Source organism: Homarus americanus, unplaced genomic scaffold (assembly GCF_018991925.1).
Source record: "Homarus americanus isolate GMGI-L3 unplaced genomic scaffold, GMGI_Hamer_2.0 scaffold52512, whole genome shotgun sequence".
Lineage (NCBI taxonomy): Eukaryota > Metazoa > Arthropoda > Malacostraca > Decapoda > Nephropidae > Homarus > Homarus americanus.
In genome coordinates this window covers 16,356,576-16,371,995 of record NW_024735442.1, presented here as the reverse complement: position 1 = coordinate 16,371,995, position 15,420 = coordinate 16,356,576, and the positions used below count along the sequence as shown (strand labels likewise).

Genomic DNA, 15,420 nt, shown 5'->3' with positions numbered 1-15,420 from the left:
CTTGCGTGTGAGATAATTCATGTACTGTAGCTTATGTTCAGTCAGGCTGGTGTACTCTAGTCCGTAAAGCTGACAGTTCTAGATATCAAGATCCTAGGACTCGTAGCTATAAACTTGAAGGCCAAAGAAGAACTTATTTATCATTATCGTCAGGGAGCTTACAAGATGTCTTCAACGTGCAGGGAAGTATTTCTATATAATATTATTAAGTCACAAATTATTAATCCCTAACATAGACCTAAACCTAACCTCGCCTCACCTGGACCTGAACCCGAACCTCACCTAACCTGGACCTGAACCTGAACCTAACCGAACCTAACCTGGACCCGAATCTATCCTAACCAAATTTAACTTAACCTAGCATAATTTAGTTTAATATTGCCTGACCTACTCCAAACTTAAGCCCTTCTACCCTATTCTAACAACCTAGCCCAAACTATATACACATAGAGCACATATACACCACAATGGGTGCACTAGAAACACATATGTACACAACACGTACAGATGACTCTCACATGTATACAACACATACACATCAGGTACACTTGTGCACAACGCAACACTTACACATGAGGTACACTGCAGGAAAACAACTCAACTTGACATAAAACACACATGAACACATCACGACACACATAAGGCGCACATGTACACATCACAAAACGTACACATGAGACACCTACACAACCTTTGCTTGAATGGACATTACAAGATATATGACGTAATCTCTTTCAGTACTTTATGACAGGTAAAGTCTATATAATGATTTATTATTCATTTTGCCTTTGTCAGAAGTGAACTTAAATCATAGTTGTCCGAACACTCCGTATGCTGTTACACATGTTGCAAGCCATGTAAAACACTTCAGAAACAGGACCACATGTTGTAGGCCATATTGAAACATTATAGAAACAGAACTGAATATTATAAGCCATTTTGAAACACTAACAAAACTGTCTAAAGTGTTCTAAGCCACACTGGAATACAAGAAAGATTTCAAATAATTAAACAATCAATTTTGAAACAGTAGAAATTGGAATGACTGTTGCAAGCTATACTGAAATAATTAATTACCTGTCTTAGATGTTGCATGCACTGTTGACATGATAATTTAAATGTAGTGATGATACAAGTTGCTTTATGTGATGCTTACTGTACGTTCCTCACCTTTTTTCTATTAAAAGATCACCACCACTCACTGATGACAGCTTCACATGCCTTCAACCTACAGTTTGTATCACTCTATCCCTTTATCTTTGAATTGGAAGAGCTGTTCGCTTCACAGTCAAATGGTTCCTTACAAAACATTTACTGTCACATGAGGGAACAACACTAGTGGGTTGTTCTGCGCCTCAATGCCACAAAATAGTTCTGTCTCTGGTTACTGGTGGCAGAGAAAATGGATCCGGTTGTGATTTTTCTGTGGCCCGTGACCCCGTGTGTGGCCTTCCTATACTATAAACTCACGATATAGAGTACCCTCCGTCACTACATCCTCACTTGCCCTATGACCTCCTCCTACAGGTCCCCAGCCGTTACCAACACCTCTTCCCTCTCTGACCAGATATCCCTCCTCCTAGCCATTGGCCTGGCACTTGACATTATTAGGGACCTGCCACGCTTTGCTATAAACAGATGAAAAAATGTACCGGGAATTCCCCACACACTCATCATTCTGTCACTTTATGTAACTTGCTGACAAAAACCATGACCCTTCAGGCTTCCACGCCCTTAATGCATGAGTCATAAAGGCAAGCATGAACTCCGCATGCTTCCCAGTTGGGCACTGTAAACGCTTCTGCGCTTCACCTAGCACAGGATGTAAGGGGGTGCCCAATAAACTAGCCCCCTCCTGGGCAATCTGTAATCTGTAAAATCTGATATAGAGTAGAGGGACATATATCTGTTTATATTACCATTTGTGTCATGATTAAGTTAAGATGAAACAACACTGTAATTTAGTAGTTTCTCTTGACTTTACTAGTACTGATACAGTCTGTGTTATGTCGGTGTGACCTTGTGGGCGTTTGTTTGCCTGTGTTGGTGTGACTCCTGGCTCCCCCACACCACCACACCACTACCACCTGAGGTTCCACCACAGCACCACCACTACCACCACACAGGCTCCCCCACACCACCACTACCATCACCACATAGGCTCCCCCACACCACCACACCACTACCACCTGAAGTTCCACCACAGCACCACCACTACCACCACACAGGCTCCCCCACACCACCACTACCATCACCACATAGGCTCCCCCACACCACCACACCACTACCACCTGAAGTTCCACCACAGCACCACCACTACCACCACACAGGCTCCCCCACACCACCACTAGCACCACCACATAGGCTCCCCTACACCACCACCGCACGACGTCAAGACTCAAGACATCACAAAAAGAAAGTACTTTAGAATATTAAGTCGGCGCAAAAAAGATATTTCTAGTAAAGCTTAAAAGTTACCATAAAGGGGTATCTTGAGTCACGTTTAGTTCCCGCACCGAGGAGTTTTACCATAACATGAGTGATGAGGCTTGGACTTGCTTTTCAAACATTCATCATTATTTTGAAAACACATAAAGTAAACACGAGAATGTGAGTGTTGTGTTACGGTGTGTCCAACTCACCGCGCGCCGACTATACCTCAAAAATATTCACTTTGTTACGGAGTTTTCAGAATCTACTCTATCGATAAGGCACATACTTCACTCAGTACTCAATCCTTCACCATAATACTCAGTTGACAGAAGTAGCTAAACTGTACTGATATTCACACACCAGGTAGTAACATCAACGGATAAAAACTACAGTATAAATAGAGTAACATCATAGATATATTCATAAAATTATAACAAGGGAGGAGTATTATTTCTTCCACCTGTGATTCATTAATATCAAATTGCATTTAATGAATAATTCCACCAAAAAACTGTTGATGATTTGTTTTAATTGTTTTAGTTGATTCATCTGCCATGGTTATCAATCACCGTAACCAGTTTCACCCAGCAGTGGTCTAGGATCTTTAGGAACTACAAATTTATTTAGTAATTTTTATGTCTGTCGGGAGGGACTGGTCAAGTGGTTAAGCTTGGGTTCAAGTAGGGGCGACACCTCACCTCAACCATAAGTAGAAATTTCCCTGGGTCACAGTCAGTGTTCTTAGGCAAGGTGACCCATTCACCAGACGTGACTCTAATTCAGGTCTGGCAGCAGAACAATCCAATATGGCCACCACCTGGAATATCTCAAATTCCTCAAGGGTACTGAGGCGGCATCATCCAGGTTCTGAATGAGAACACTTGAAAGATGCAAAGAGGAAGAAACACTATGCACCCCACAGTCCCCACATATTCAGATTGACTAAATAATGAGGGTTTGGCTGCCAGACTGTGGGGGATGGTAATGAGGCCTGACAGATGCCGAGCCTCAACATATGTACAAAGTGTGTTGATACGTCTCAGTGTAAGGAATACTTCTCGTGTTTTACGTAAATAGAAAAATAATGATGTTTGATAACTGTTAGTATGTGTAAAGCGTCTGTTTGTGGAGATGAGACAATGTGTTAACTGCTCCAACACTCTTCTGGACCTCATTCGTGGTTCAGGAGAAAGTCGATAGTTGGTAGGAATAAATGATTTTGTTAGAAATATTTTGATGCTTCTTGGAGAGTATTTACGTTTACTATGAGTCATAATGTTTCTTCCTCAGGAGTGATGACGTTTATCTACACCATCACCAAGACTAGCCAAAACATTCTTATCGTTCTTGAAGGTTTGATCACGTTCCATAAAGTGAGATGTACTGTTCGAACCATAACTGAATCCTTATGTCAGGTTCCATCAGGCTAACATAATAGTGGTACTGTACAGTTTTCCGGGTTACGTTCTCAGAATCTCGTTGACTAACTCTGGATTTTGTGAGTCAGTATTAATAATAATAATTGATATTCAGTCAATTCAATCAAGGACAGCTGATAAAACCACGAGAGACCTGTTTCCAGTACAGCATCTGGTGTTCTTCGGGCCATCCAAGTACTATCCAGACCCAACGTTGCTTAACTTCGCTAATTAATAGGACAAGAAGCGGTGTTGCCAGTACATCAGGTAGACCAAACTGGTTGGTCTTGGTCATTATGTAGTGCCACCAAGTCGGACTAAGTCGAATACTGTCAGTTTGGTGGTCGGTGCTGGGCATACCAGATCGAATAGAGCGAGTCGGGTTTTGGGAGTGTTGTGTTGTGGGTGTGTTTGGTGGCCCTGGTGATCATCAGTGCCAGGGATATCGAGTGTCAACGTGTGGCACTCGGCTTCAGGTTACCTCTACCACCACCACCCGGCACTACACTGATTATATTGTTGGACAAACTACTACAGCTTTAACCCACCAAGATGTTTTATCTACACACACACACACACACACACACACACACACACACACACACACACACTGCACTATCTCTATAACACAGGATGAATGTGGGGTGCACAATAAAGTAGCCGCTGTAAGAGCCAAATTAAAAATCAATCTATAACTGTGCCTTAAACTCTCCCTATAACTCTCCCTATAACTATCAATATAACCAGGGCCGGATTTACCTACTTGTGGGCCCCAGACCAAACTCATTAGTGGGCCCCCAAATACCAATATCACAAAAAGAGACACCAAAACACACGTAATATAACACTGAAGTCCATTTAATGCAACATGTAAAATATCATTAGTAAATAATGGGTGCCGCTACACAATATAAAATATCACTGAGGCTATCACTGTAACTCTCCCTATAACTATCCCTATAACTCTCCCTATAACTCTCCCTATAACTATCACTATAACTATCCCTATAACTATCCCTATAACTCTCCCTATAACTCTCCCTATAACTCTCCCTATAACTATCCCTATAACTATCCCTATAACTATCCCTATAACTCTCCCTATAACTCTCCCTATAACTATCCCTATAACTCTCCCTATAACTATCCCTATAACTTTCCCTATAACTATCACTATAACTCTCCCTATAACTCTCCATGACTGTTACTGTTAGGTGATGACTGTTACTGTTAGGTGGTGACTGTTACTGTTAGGTGATGACTGTTACTGTTAGGTGATGACTGTTACTGTTAGGTGGTGACTGTTACTGTTAGGTGGTGACTGTTACTGTTAGGTGATGACTGTTACTGTTAGGTGTGACTGTTACTGTTAGGTGGTGACTGTTACTGTTAGGTGGTGACTGTTACTGTTAGGTGGTGACTGTTACTGTTAGGTGGTGACTGTTACTGTTAGGTGGTGACTGTTACTGTTGTGGTGACTGTTACTTAGGTGGTGACTGTTACTGTTAGGTGGTGACTGTTACTGTTAGGTGGTGACTGTTACTGTTAGGTGATGACTGTTACTGTTAGGTGTGTGACTGTTACTGTTAGGTGATGACTGTTACTGTTAGGTGGTGACTGTTACTGTTAGGTGATGACTGTTACTGTTAGGTGATGACTGTTACTGTTAGGTGATGACTGTTACTGTTAGGTGGTGACTGTTACTGTTAGGTGATGACTGTTACTGTTAGGTGATGACTGTTACTGTTAGGTGGTGACTGTTACTGTTAGACTGTTACTGTTAGGTGGTGACTGTTACTGTTAGGTGGTGACTGTTACTGTTAGGTGGTGACTGTTACTGTTAGGTGGTGACTGTTACTGTTAGGTGGTGACTGTTACTTAGGTGATGACTGTTACTGTTAGGTGGTGACTGTTACTGTTAGGTGGTGACTGTTACTGTTAGGTGATGACTGTTACTGTTAGGTGGTGACTATTAGTAATTGATATATTAATATGGTTTATCTAACATTTCAAAGTCTAAGATAATTGGCCATCTTACCTGACAGGTGCACAGGTCGTCTCAGGTTCACTCCCTCGCTCTGTTGTTCACATGTGATGGTCGCCGTGTTAGCAGGGTCTCCACAACATTCAACATGTTATCCATGATGTGAGTGTTTCTTAATGTACATCTTTAATACTTATTTAGTAATTCTTCTGGCGTTAGTAGCTGTTATTAACAAGGTGCTCACACTTACACACACTTGATCCCTTTAGTGTGTGTATCATTGTGTGAGTCTGACGAGTAAGTGTGTGTATGTTCGCGCGTGTGTGAGGGAGTGCCAGAGTGATCACATCGGCGACCTCCCGCGCCGCTGGTCGGCACCACACTAACTGGTGCACACAGGTGAACCTGTATTGTCAGGTGAATACAGGATAGCGTAACAAATGATAATCACCATTTTTTTTTTGCTTATCTCGTGAGTACAATTGTGTCATATAGTACCAGTCTTGTTTATCTGTATTTGGGATATTTGTCTTACCTGTCAGTACGGACTAACAAAATAATTGAAATTCGTTGATCCTACACTCTCCATCATGAGTTCATTTGAAACATAAAATAAACAGTATTCTTTTCTTTCTGTGCATCCTGTTCCCGGTATCTTTGGAGTCATTTCCTTCTTTCGTTATCATAAGACGTTTTGTACATTCTGGTTAAGTAATCTCGTTTACTACCAGAAGATGTTACGGAAAGGCGTCCTCCTCCTACACCGTACAAGCTGGTCCGTATTTCTCGTAATTCTCCAATGACGATATTAGATGACGTTAATTATTGTTTCTCGTATAAAACAATAGAAAGGTAAACTGTATCATCTAGGGCTCACACACACACGACAATACATAATCCCTGACTTGGATTCCCGATAAGATTAGTGTTGACTTACCGCCACCAGGGGGAGGTGCTGTCGTATTATCTAATCGTGTCGTATAATGTTTATTGTCAGCTCATCACACTATAGGGTGTGTGTGTGTGTGTGTGTGTGTGTGTGTGTGTGTGTGTGTGTTATTCATTCGTAAATATCACTTAGCGCTGCCCATCCTCTCTCTCTTCCTGAGGTGTGAACCCCGAACTCTAAAGTGTGAATTCGAAACATTTGCTAGTGAGCAGGAATGGGAGGGGATGGGTGTATCGGGGTAGGGGCCCCGGACAAAAGGCCCCTAGAACAAAAAACCCTGGGACAAAACCCCTCAGTAAAAGTGCAAAATAGGTCAGAAGCCCCCTGTTTTAATGTTAAAGAGAGGGTCATTAGAAATATTAAAAATATATAGATTTAAATATGAAATTATTACAATTACAAAGATTGAAACATATCCATAATCCATTTGGTCATAAATGTTCATTTTTGGCAATGGAATACTTACTTAGAACATGAATTCATCCTCCTCTCAACCTATTGTAACTTTATTACAGTATTTTCATCTGGCCAGCGCTGAGGAAACCCCGTTGGTATTATGAAAACGTTATTCTACATTGTAATCTCTCCCCACTGACGTGCACTTTACTTCCTCACCCTGAGTTCCCGGTCTGCCCCCAGGGAAAGAGACCTACCCCAACCAACCCCCACCCCTCTCCCTCCTGCTCACTAACAAATGCTTCGACTCCACACTTCAGAGTTCACACCTCAGGGAGAAAGAGGACTGGCAACGCTAAATGGTGCATGCGGGAGTGGCGCCAACTGTACATGCTGCGTCTATAGGTCTTGCATGATATAGATGAGGACCTTCCTTTGCCATTATCCCGTCACAGTTTTTAAAGTCTCATTAAACTCTAAAAATAACTCGGGTGAATCAGCTTATGGGATGATTATTTAAGAGGATCGAGTCGTGAAGAGGGGAGGAGCAGAGGAAGAAGGAAGAGGGAGAAAGGAAGAAGAATGAGAAGGAGAGGAGAGGAAGAAGAATGAGAGGGAGGAGGAGGAGGAAAGGACAAGGAAGAGGAGAAGAAGAAAGAGGAGCAGGAGGAATAGAGGATGAGAGGGGAGAAGGAAAACACAAGATAAGAAAAACAGGGAGAGAGAAGACAGAAGAAAAGAGAGGTGAAGAGTCATAAAATGCAAAAGAAACGAGAGAGGACTAAACGAAAAAAAAGTAATTAGGCAAAGGAGGAGTGAATGGGGGAAATGAAGATGATAGATGGAAAAATACTGCGAGAGATCGTAAGTGGATCTTCTGTATGTACTCGATCAGTCAGTCAGTCAATCATGGGTCATCAGTCCACGATCAATTAACCATGGGGGGAGTGGAGGAGGTCGGTTGGTTGCTGGTGTGTGTATGGGTCAGCTAATTATGTCTGTTAATACTTAGGGTAGCACTAGATTAATTACCCACGCATGTTGTTATCAAGCCGAGTGACTGATTACCTGCTTAGGTTAGTGGATTTGGTGTCACGAACTGCAGCTAACATATTTGGGAGCTTATATTAAGAAGGAATGATAACGACAGAAGTTTTGTGTGAATGTGTGTGTAAATAGAGTACAGTCTGCATTATATACGTGTCTTTAGAACAAGAAGTAAATAAGTACTGTACTGATCTCTAATTAAATCAACAGGAATATAGTGATCTTCAGGGAAAACAATAGAATACTGTTGATCTTTACTTAAATCAATAGATAAATAATGAAGAAAAAAATGTTGATCCTAGATAAACTAACAAACGATTTTAATCATTCAGTAACTCCATCAACGATAACAGACGACGAGGATGACAAATGAATGATAATGACTTCACTTTGCAAAGAAGAAAGAAAACAAAGTGTCACTGGTACAGTCATAAATAACAGAGTATTTAACCATAGCGGTAAACAATACTCCGCTATACAACATCGCTAAAGCTATAAACAACGAAGTAGTTAACTATTGTTGTCACCGTGTACAGTATTATTCTCAAAGGTTCGCAAAATCACAATTGTGCAAAATCAACATTCCTTGTATCTACTGGTGTAAGAATAAAGCCAACTCATTTACTTGAACTAAAACACAATAATAACGTTCAAAATTAGCCTCAAAATTACAATTACGCCTTTCCTTGACTATATCCTGTTGTTACGAGACAAATTAAACGTTCAGGAACTCTGGAATGGACGAGTTATAGGTCGGAATTTTTTCGTAAGATGGCAGGTCAATGGGTAAAGAAAAGGCTTAAATTCACTAAGGTAATGATATTTTTCAATAAATTGGGCCAAAAGGTGAAACAAATTAAAGGTTAAAACAGCTAAAAAGTCACCTGACTGCGAAAAGCTCTGATTTGTTGTGACGTCATATACCTGCTCGAGCCGCCGAGAGGGAGCCTGGATCCTGGAGCCAGCCAGCTGTGGTGTATGTGTTGTTACCGGCTGAAATACAGGACTTATGGCCATATGCAATGTTGATAAACTGCTCAAGTATCATCGTGTGTATTTACTTGCTGGGTGCCAAAAGGATGCAGAAGAACGATAACTCCAACGTGGAAGTTTTCATCACTGTTCTCTATTTCATGTCTGGAAAATGTAGTTTTCGTCACTGATGTTTATATTTAATGTTGTGGAAGGACTAGGGACGACCATGGCCAGGGGATGGGCTTGTGATGATCAGATGAAAGATGTAATTTAACGTGTTTCAAAGCTGGATGGCGGAGTTCGCGGGAATATGCAACGTTACTGTAAACTGTTAAGGTTATATCATCAATTGTTGGTTGGTTATCAAGTTTCTTCTGTGACTGACCTAGAGCTGCATATTATTTGCCCGGTGTATCGACACACACATACGAATATATAAATAAATTTGCGTACGTGTTTGTGCACCGAATATGAGTGTATCCGTGAATAGCCTGAAGAGGTATGTCGTGTCGCCTCTTACAGTCTGCCTCACCTTCAGTACTGGGTCATGTAGGTAATAATAGTAATAATAATAGGAAGAATTATTTAAAAATATATTCACTCAGATTCTCATTGCACTGTGGAGTGATTTTTCATGTTGTAATTCTAGCGTAATCTATATTAAAAGCAGCGTTGACCATCTATAAAATAATCACACATACAGTCTACAAATAGATGCCAGATAGTACCAAGTGCCATGGGAATTCTGACTGCAACTGTACGTTATCACTTGTGTATTGTGAGTCGAGATTCGTTTTCACAGAATTTATTGCAGAGTTAATGTTGGTGGATAAAACTGACCCTCTTGACCTCACAACACTACTTAAATCAAAACATCCCGAGGAAATGTTGTGCTCACATAGCTAGTAATGTTAATATCAATACATCTTCATTTATTTAAAAAGTGTCCTATTGAGTGAAGTTCTATTTTGTATGAATAAGAGTTTAAAGTACTATAAAGAACTGCATCCTATTGTATGGCTCTTATTACTTATGCTGCCTGATCTTATACAGTGATTTGTGTAGTGTTCCACGTCTCTCCTCACCCCTCTCTAACACTCTACTCCTCTCCAACACTAATCATCTCCAACACACAACTAAAGTCTTCCCTGAGTTAATTATCTTCATATCTGTTTTATCATGAAGTTCTATAACAATTTATTTTTACTTTTGTGCCAAAGAACTTTAAACATTAAATATGTTAAACAGGGAGACATTTTTATATCGTGATATCGGTATTTTGCGAGCAGACATCACCGTAACCCACCAAAACTCAATTAACCCTTAAAGGCGTAATTTTACACCCTGAATGTGTACCAAAATTCAATCCAAGATATTTGAGTGGATATTGATCGTGGTGTGTCAAGCAGGAGAATGTTGATCAGCAGTTGGTGGTGGTGGGAGCGAGCCTCTACGTGACAGGAGGGGCCGCGAATGTTTACATTGGTAACTAAGCGACCAAGGCGACAACACGACTGAGAGACGATGGGTTTCGCACCGTTTCCAGCCATGTATCACTTCATCATCACCAAAAACACACACACACACACACATCAATACAAAGCAAAACCATCCATTTGTGATATGGCTTCCTGTGAATTATTGTTTTCTCACTAGGCTCGACTCAGTTATGGTAAACCTCCTGTATGTTTTAGTTTATTCCTTTTTTGGTTTTGTACTTGTGTCTCTCGTCATATTAGTGGTTGTAAATTATAATGCTAAGTTACTATGAAAAGCTTTGCGGAAGGTAAAATTTAGAATAGTGTTTCGTTTTTCTTGTATATTAACTGTAATTTTTTTAAGCTTTTGTCTGTTTTCTAGGCTCTTATGATAGAAAATGATTTTGCGAGGCGTTAACTTATAAATAATCTCAACATAGGCAAGGTGCTTGTGTTTTCCCTGGTTCTCTTCTTCATTATATATTTACGCATTTTTAAGTTTAAACCAGGAACAGGCGAACACTACAGCAACGATCCACTATTATAGAACTTTATATTTTGTGTTAATTTCACTACAAATCCCTATACGGTTTTTGCCGCACCCTAATATATACTGTATGCGTAGTACAGTGGTAGAGAAAAAGTGGGTGCGTGTTTTGTATCTACGGAGCATTGGGTTGGTGGTTGGTAAGGTGTGACAGCGAGGAAACCCAAGTACGACCTCAGCGAATGTGAGCCAATACCCTAAGTGGAAATAAATACACCTGGATTCAACAAATATCACCATCGACGTTACGTTCTGCATTCTAATTCAGATAAATATAACCCATGAAGAAATTTTCGTAAAAGAAAAACCAAAGCCGTATTTGTTTGGAAAGCAGACCCTTATATGTGTGTAGTATGCGGTCGTGTGTACGGTACGGTCTACGGTACAGTACATCCGTGGATAGTTCATGAATATTTTATATTTAGCGCCACTTGCACTTATTACTCGCGCTTGTACTGTACCAAACAAAACTAACACACTACGTGTAGGATGGTTAAAATAAAGACTTCCTACAAAGAAAAACAAAAATCCTAAATAAGAACATCTGAAAAAAATTGTTGCGAAACTGTAGAGAAAATAATATCTCCGCCAGTCAACACTCATGGTGGTGACAGTCACTCAAGTCTCCATGACTGACCATATCATTAATTCATAATCACTATCTCGAGCCATCACCCACGCAAAGGAGTCACAGAGGGAACAACACTCGTTAAACTTGAACGGGTCACTGGTGGAGCAACAGTCTAGTTAAACGGGACGCTGGTAAATTAGGAGGCACAGCTGATAGCTATAATCATGTACAGATATTGGAAAATACAGTATAACAAGGTCACACGATAAAATCAGTGTTAAATGGATACGTTAGAAATATCAATGAAGACATTTCTTACAGTCCAAAAATATATCCAATGTACTTAGCAAAATCTGCCAGAATCCATTTTAGTTTTTTTTATAATCAAGGTAAAGCTGTTTGGTGAGTCAACATTAATTTCGCCCCGTGCAGCTGAGTGTTTGACTACGCTTCTGCTGTTCGTCTAGGTTGCCTTAATCCAGTGAAAATACTACATGGCTATAGTGATGATTAGAACTTATGGTTTTTCTTCGTATCAGAAACATCTATTAAAATCAACAGGAAAGCAATAATTATTAAACTTTGAAGTTTGTGCCTTGTGGAGTAGAAAGTTATAGGTGAAAATATACGCTCCTGGACTTGTATTATCGAGGTTTATAAAAAAAAATATAAAAAAATAATATATATATATATATATATATATATATATATATATATATATATATATATATATATATATATATATATATATATATATATATATATATATATATATATATATATTTAATTTGTTACGCTCAACTGCTTATGGGAACGTGTATGACGAGCTGGGGCAACGTACATAGTTAATATAGTGGTTTAATATTGACAGTGCATTAAAACTCTTACATTGTAACTAGTTACGTTCTAAACTCCAGTGGGAGGGGGAAAAATACGAATTTAATAATCTGGGTCGAGATTCACAAAGTTTCGAGAGTGTTGTGACGGCACCGAATGTGAGCTCTTTCAAGACAGCAGACTTGACCAACACTGGAGCAGGTCCAGGTTACATTCAGGAGCCAGTTCATTTCCACTATTTGCTAACAGTGCGTAACAGAGACGTGACCGACTGCCCAAGCGGCTAACGAGCCGATCAGTAGCGAAGAGGATAAAAGTAAAAAGTAAAAGTAATAAACTTCAAGGACAATGGTTTAGACAATTATAACTCAAGGAGGAGGATTGAAGCTATAACTCTTTGAGGGCGATACTGTGGGGTTTGGAGATATTGGTTCACACTCAGGATGGGTTGGAGAAAGGAAACTCACAATGTGCTCTCTGTATACATATTGTATTAGATGTACAATGCAGCTTGGTGCTGGGGAGTGGCAGCGTGGTTACAAGCGTGATGTAGAGAGAGATGGTTGGTGAGGGTGCTCAGAGGAGGACCAGCTTGTGGGTCGCCATGGTCGCCGGCGGGAGCAGGTCCGCCAGGCAGGAGCAGAGGAGGAGGTATTGCTTGAAGACTGGCTGTAGGTAGAAAGAGGCAGGTCACCACGAGGTGAGATCTTATATAGCGGAGGTAGGCGTGGCTTAATAGTTGACCTCAGTTATGTAAGGCGGCGCTGGTTGCTGACCTAAACCACGAGGGCAGGCTGGTGAAATCGTGGGGTCGGCTACTCAGCGACAAAAGCGCTTGTAGGGGAGGAATCCACTACAGTACCATACAGTACAATAGCACGGATACAGTTCAGTGAATGCTAATCAATTCATCCGCTATACAAGCCGGAGGTAAAACGTAGCACCCATTTACGGTTGCTTTGGGGTGGGTGCCTGTGTGTTGTTGAGATTGATTTTGTTCTTACTGTTTTACGTTAAATTTGTACATACATTAAACAATTATTGAGTGTGTCATTAGTGGTGCTCTAATCTTGGCAACACTGCAAAGACTATTATAGAAAAAGGCTTGATAATGCAGCTGCTTGGAGCCAGAAAACGTTTTCAATGCACTAATTTTCTCACTCGTCATATTTTGTAGTTTCTTAACGGGACTTATAATTCACACCACCACCATTAATATTTCACACGCCAGCGGCCAGTATCGATCACCTCACACCACCTCCGCCACCAATATATTAAATACTTTACACGCCAGCGACCACCCGTTGATGTCCGCACACCCTGCATCACTGGCCATGTGTAGCCAGCAAGGTCATATATCCCCTCAAGGTTGTGACCAAGTTAGTTATAGGTCATCAGTATATTAGTTTAATTTATTTTGTTATACTGTTGAGTGAGGCAGAGTAATATTAGGTGTTGGTGAGTCACAATAACACTACAAGAAGTAACAATATCACAAGTAGCAGTGACACAAGGAATAAGAGCAACATAACAAGTAACTCAAAATTAACTGTCATCGGGAGTAATAGTAACACAACAAGAAGCAGTAACACAATAAGATATAACAAGAAGTAACATAGGAAGGAAAGGTAACCCAAGAAATAACTATCACAAAAAGTAAATGTAACATAAAAAGTAACAGTAGTACATAATAAGTAACAGTAACAATGTGACATAATAAATAACAGTAGCGTAAGAAATCACAAAAAGTATCAGTAACATAATAAATAACTATAGCACAAGGAGTAATCACACCTCACTTACAGCAGGAAGGTTCGTAAATTAACCGATCAGTGGCGAAGAGGATAAAAGTAAAAATTAAAGTAACTATCCATTTACTGTATATAAAACTCACACTCTTCCGGGTGTTTGCATATTAAGTTGCGTAACAATGAAAATATCCAACGAACGGTGACACGGACTAGCTTTTTCTCCCAAGACGAGTTAGGCCAGTTGTTAATTTTTTATTCTCTCTAATTTCCACATTTAGTTAAAATCACGTCTAGGTCCCTAACATATTGCATATGGTATTCCAGTATGTATTCATTTTATATTTTAACTTTGGCTATTATTAAGATTCAGAGTTAATTAGTATAGACGTTTAACTATTTCCAAGATGGTTTAACTTGAGATAGCCCGGCATATTTTTTTTATAAACACACTATATTACAGACACCAATTTCACTTGCTATGCCTATCATATTACACTGTACTGTACATTGCTCAATGGAAAGGTAAAATTGCCTTTTCATTGTTGATGCCTCAAGCAATATTGCGTGTTTCTGTCGCTAGCATACAGTGCACGTGTTTCTTTTTTTTTTAGTATACATGTAATGCGTGTATACAGTACTGTTGCAATTCTTGTGTATTTCTATTGATAGCTTAGCTCTTGTGTGTTCCTATCGGTTCCTAGTTAGTGTGTGTATTTCTGTAGATAACATTATATTAACTGATATGTATTGTTATCGGCAGTATAGTTCGTGTATGTTTCTAAAGATAGAATAGATGCAGTATATGTTCCTTTACATTTTGAATTTAATATTCAACAATATGAAGTTTTACATAGAATTGTGTGCGGATGTTGTTACTCGAGGTAAACTGCACAGTATACTGACGTGTGGTGATTTATAATACTTTGCAGATATCCTGAATGACCGGACATGAAATAATTGGAACATTAAAATCGACAGAAGAAAATTCACAATGGGGCTCACAGTCACAATAAGAAATATGTATAATAAAATAT

General features: G+C 39.8%; 1 protein-coding gene across 2 annotated transcripts in view; it reads right to left on the bottom strand.

Moving 5' to 3' along the window:
* Positions 1-6,229, bottom strand: part of LOC121871078 (alpha-1,6-mannosyl-glycoprotein 2-beta-N-acetylglucosaminyltransferase-like) — a 29,239-nt gene extending 23,010 nt beyond the window's left edge. For both annotated transcript variants that reach the window (XM_042373199.1, XM_042373200.1), the window contains exon 1: positions 5,890-6,229. The gene's annotated coding sequence lies outside the window, so the exon portion shown is untranslated. The remainder of the gene's footprint in view (positions 1-5,889) is intronic.
* Positions 6,230-15,420: the final 9,191 nt, after the last annotated feature.